Raw genomic sequence first — 5591 nt, 5'->3', positions numbered from 1 at the left:
GCACAAAGTGACTGGCAACCGATCGACGGTGGCCATAGTCTATAAAAATCAGACAACAAACTTTAACATAAGCACGTAAATCAAAATTGCAATATGAAAAGTCATGATCATCATCTAAACCCATCACCGCGCTAGCCCACTACTAGCTAGGGCTGAGAATGAAAAAGGTTAAGCCATAATTCAGGACGCTAGTCATGAAGTGCGGAAAAGCATACTTTTGTGCACTCATGTAAGGCGACGTCCATCACAGCCCTCGCTTGATCTGCCCATCTCTTGGGCGATCTACTCCATACTCTAGTACTCTCCATTCTTCCTTTAAATACTATATGTTCAAGGGAGACATCGTATTAGATATTTTATAGTGCGTAAAGTTTGAGAAAACCACACAGACCAAATTGGACCTTGGCTTGCAAACTTGTCCATTGAAAGCGATCAGATGCAGCTTCTTTCCAGCTCCGAATTGCCGAAACCCTCATCTTTTTCCACTCCATCAATATTGGACTTACTGTTGTTTTTACTCTGTGGTGACCAATCCACAACATTTTTACTGCGCGTTTACCGCAGATCGCGATCGTAAACTGCCGGTAAGTGTTGCTCCCCCGTTCAGGTGCCTCATTAGACCCCACGAGTGCGTCAAAGGCACTTGTAAAGCGTGGCCGTTTGATTATGACTTCGGAGTTTTTCATATTTCAAAATATTTTATATTGTTAAAATTTTCTACGTGTAAAAGAGATGGTAGAGTTGCTTGTAGAATAATGAAATGCAGCGTTGTTGATCTTCTTGAAAATCATTCTTATAAGGTGGAAAGGCTTATAGTATAAGTATAAGGACATTTATGTCTGCGACTCGTTTGACTCGTCTTTCCATTTAGTGTGGGGTCTTCCAATACTGCGCTTTGCCATCCAGCACCTTGATCAAAGACCAACGTCTATCAGTTTTTTGAACTACTTATTATGTGCTCTGCCCCTTGCCATTTCAGCGTCGTAATCCGCTGAGCTATGCCGTATGTCAGTACTCCTACGGGTCTCCTCATTTATGAATTGATTACGCAGAGAAACCCCAAGCATATCTTTCTCTATCACCCGCTGAGTGGCTGTAGGAAAGGGCCCTAGATTAGTATTAATGTCACTGTGTCAAAGAGCTTGAGTTCCAAATACCTACTAGTGCCGTTAAACCACTGTGCCGTCGCCAGAAAAGGCGTGGAAATATTATGGAAAAAGTGTTTTGGCATCAGTCAACCGCCAAACTGTACACTCAAAGGTCGGTGACGATGAGACTTTTGAGTGTAACATCAAACAGGTACTCGAGCCCCCCTCGGGGACATTATTAGCGACACGGAATTTATCGAGCAGTATCAGCTCGGTAACGGCGCACAAAATGCCCAATTAAAATATTAATTACTCTGAGTTTGTGACACGACCGCTCCTCCTTATAGACATCAGGGGTGTTTGCGGTTCAGTGTGGCTTACCTAAGTACATAAGCGCGTTTAAAGTTAATAATGCTCAGGCATTTATTGCGCCACAAAATACCCATAAAAATTGTTAACTTCGGCTAGCTAAAAAACTGCCGCAAACATATTAGGATACGATCTCTATGTACTAAATTAGGACTGGTACATCGGTCATAAACATCTTCCTGCTTCTAACATTTTAGTATTACCAACTGAAGTGGCAACACAAAACTTGTATATCTAGGCTATGGCAGATATAGGTAGGTTGGTAGGTACTTGACGCGAAGGAATCATAAGCTTCTTGGATCAATGCAAGAACTTAAACAGCTACTTAGTTCTAAGGTCCTACCAGATGATGCCCGCGGCATCACCCGCGTGGATTAAGGTTTTAAAAATCTCGTGGGAACTCTTTATCCTTACGGGATAAAAAATAACTAACAAAACATTTGAAATAAATAGTATAAGCTGAAGACAATCTTCCGATTAAAATGAGCGGGGTTTGGATTGGATACTAGATAGCTAGTACCCATAAAAACACACAGGTAATAATTTGCGAAACTCCTCGATCAACAGAGGAAATCGTTAAGCAAACACATCGCGCCCCGCAGTACTAAATATTAAGTGTTAATAATGTCGCCGACACCCGTCCCGACTCCCGGCCCCGCTCCCCGAGATCAAAAATTCAACATTCGTTCCACCCAAGTTGGCAGAAGGGTTGCGGCGTCGATTTTCAAACTCGTTACCCATTCATCGGATATCGGGACTCTAATAACTTTATCTTGGATAACAGAGTTGTTTTAACTTTTACTAATTCGGTTTTGTTATTGGATATTACTAATCAGATAAAGGCAGACGTTGTTATAACTTTTCATTTATTGTATTTTATAGAAAATCACTCGATGCTTATTAGAAAGAGCTCTATGCTCGGAGTTTCTCTACATGATCAAATGAGAAATGAGAAGATCTGTAGAAAACCCAGAATAGATACCCGCGCGACATAGCTCAAGCAGTTGCGATGCTGAATCGACAATTTGTGGGGTATATTATGTAGCTCGGAGGATCCATTGAGGACCCATGCAGCTAGAATGGCGACCTCCTTCTTTCTGGAAAACGTAATGCTGGTAGGTCCTCCAAGTAAGTGGGCAGGCAACATCAAAATAATTGGATTGTCAGTGAGATGTCAATGAGAAAAATTTGCTCGTTTCAAAATTTTTATTTATTAAATATTTGGCTCGGTTATTCTGGAATAATATTGGCATCAAATTGGCACTTATTCGCGAAATACCCCGTGGTATTATTTTCACGCCTGATATGCGATACTAACAGCACTTTTTGTTTCAGGGGCCTCAACGGGCAGCGCCTGCTCTGCAGGCCTCCTGGTTGCCGGTGTCGGGGCTCCGCGCGCTTATAGACGCTATTGTGTAGTGTTTTAGTGTTTTTATTTTTACGTGTTTCGAAGTATGAACCCCAGTGCTTCTCAAGGTGAATACCTAGAATGCCCCCACTGTAGCGATGGCAGGCAGTTTAAGGGTCGCAAAGGCCTTAATATTCACATCGCACGTTGTCACGGACCGCCTACACGGCCTCTTACTTGCCCAAATTTGATGTGCGATCAAACCCAATCAGGAAGCGATAACCAGGTACCATTTGAAATTTTATTATCCAAATACAGTCAAAATATTCCATTAATAAAACGCATTCCGCGAGGAGCTAGGATATCGTTAGCTAGATCCTTATCACATACAATCCAAAATGTGCTATCAAATTCACTTTTAGATTGGCAAAACCTCTTTTTTTTTGCATATAGACATTTCTATGTTAATAAGTCAGAAATCGGGTCGCTATGTACAAAATTAAAAAAAAATAGTTTGGCTGATCGCGTTTTTCCAATCCCTGACTGCTCATTTCGAACACAAAATTACAATTTGAAGAAAATTGTGGAAAACAAGGTTATGGATGGGGATCTTAAAAACGCCGCCCGCATTTTGTTTTCTAGTGATACACTGGCTCCATTCAATGATATAACGCTGGAAGCCTTACGTGACAAGCATCCCTTACCAAATACCGATTCTGTGCTGCCAGATCCACCTTCTAACACTTCTTATTTACAGATAAAGGATGAAGAAACTTACGCTGCGATAATGTCGTTTTCTAGTGGCTCTGCTGGTGGCATGGACGGCATAACGCCACAACATCTTAAGGATCTTGTGGGAGTTACTGCTGGGGACGCCGGCAAGGCGCTACTGAGCGACATTACCAGACTATGTAATTTCATGTTATCTGGCGAGGTAAATTCATCCTTTCTACCATTCCTTTATGGCGCGAGGCTTTGTGCTTTCAATAAGAAAGATGGTGGCATCCGTCCCATCGCTGTTGGCTGTACTTTTCGCCGTTTGGCGTCAAAATTAGCGTGTAGTCACATAGTCTCTACCCTAAAGGATAAATTCCAACCTATTCAAGTTGGATTCGGCAGTAAAGGAGGTTGTGAAGCAGCAGTTCATTCGGCTCGTACTTTCTTAACGAATGGCGAGGTTGAGGTACTGCTGAAAGTAGATGTAAAGAATGCTTTTAATTCTTTGGACAGGGCAACTTTGCTGACAGAAGTCTCAACGCAACTTCCTGAAATTTACCCATATGTTTGGCAATGTTACAGCTCTGCTTCTAAATTATTCTTTGGAGATAGCGATATTAAGTCTTCTGTAGGCGTTCAGCAGGGGGATCCTTTAGGTCCGGCCCTGTTCAGCTTAGGGATCCATAACCATATCTCAAATTTAACATCTAAATTTAACATATGGTATCTTGATGATGGAACCATTGGGGGCAACGTGGATGACGTTCTAAAAGATCTTAATCATATTAAGCAACAGTTTGGGAAAATTGGTTTAGAACTTAATTTTTCGAAATGCGAATTGTTTTTTACAGAAAAACTGTCGCAAGAAAGAATTCTATTGGCCTCTGAATTATTCAATGAAATTTCACCTAATATTAAAATACTTGATAAACGTTCACTTTGCCTTCTCGGTGCTCCTCTTTATAATGAATCCATACAACCACTCTTGGATCAAAAAGTCAGAACATTTTCGGCTAATACCGACAAATTGGACACTCTAAATTCTCACATTGCATTTTCGATCCTAAAATATTGCCTTTTTGTACCTAAATTAATTTACATTCTCCGCGCGAGCCCAATTTGGAAATTTCATGGACTACTCGATAACATGGATGCCACCCTTAAAAGTACACTAGAACAAATTCTAAATTTAACTTTTGATGAGCACTCCTGGAACCAAGCAACTTTACCGGTCAAGTACGGTGGCATCGGCGTGAGGAAAATTTCCAGTGTAGCTCTTCCGGCTTTTCTGTCCTCTGTGCATAGTATAAAAGAGCTTAGCTCTCAAATTCTCAAATCCAATTCATCATTGACCTATGCCACAGAGGCCCTAGAGAGTTGGAAGGTCAGATGTCCCAATGTCGACATCCCGAAGGAACGTACTACACAAAAACTTTGGGATTTGCCATTGGTTCAACTGACACATACGAATTTGGTTCAAAATCTTACAAGTGACAGAGATCGTGCCAGGCTTCTAGCATTATCCGAAAAGGAATCTGGGTATTGGCTGCATGCCTTGCCATCAAAAAATCTCGGCACACTTTTAGATAACGAAAGTTTTCGTGTGGCTCTAGGTCTCAGATTGGGAACACCACTGTGCCATCAGCACAGATGTCCGTGTGGAAAAGAGGTTGATAAATTTGGAATCCACGGACTCTCTTGCCAAAGGAGCTCCGGTAGGCTGTTTAGGCATGGCTCTCTTAACGATACAATTAAAAGAGCTCTTGCCACCATAAATATTCCTGCGCTCATTGAGCCGGCAGGGATTAGTCGGGATGATGGCAAGAGACCTGATGGATTGACGCTGGTTCCCTGGGAACGGGGACGGGCGCTAATGTGGGACGCAACTTGCGTTGACACATTGGCCCCGTGTCATATCAGGAAGACAGCATCAAGACCGGGAGCCGCAGCAGAAACAGCTGAAAACGGCAAGCGGCGCAAGTATGCCTCTCTTATAGAGAGTTACATTTTTGTGCCGTTTGCCGTGGAGACCCTGGGGCCATGGAGTCTTAGTGCTAAAAATTTTTTAC

The 5591-nt window shown here is 42.2% G+C and overlaps 1 long non-coding RNA gene across 1 annotated transcript; it reads left to right on the top strand.

The window, feature by feature from the left end:
- The first annotated feature begins 2624 nt into the window (after positions 1-2624).
- LOC138402755 (uncharacterized) lies at positions 2625-5208 on the top strand. The gene is made up of 3 exons (XR_011237090.1): positions 2625-3091; positions 3563-3739; positions 5136-5208. It is a non-coding gene; the product is annotated as an uncharacterized lncRNA (long non-coding RNA).
- The last annotated feature ends 383 nt before the right edge of the window (positions 5209-5591 follow it).

This window comes from Maniola hyperantus, chromosome 9 (assembly GCF_902806685.2).
Source record: "Maniola hyperantus chromosome 9, iAphHyp1.2, whole genome shotgun sequence".
Classification (NCBI taxonomy): domain Eukaryota; kingdom Metazoa; phylum Arthropoda; class Insecta; order Lepidoptera; family Nymphalidae; genus Maniola; species Maniola hyperantus.
This window is presented reverse-complemented; position numbering and strand designations above follow the sequence as displayed.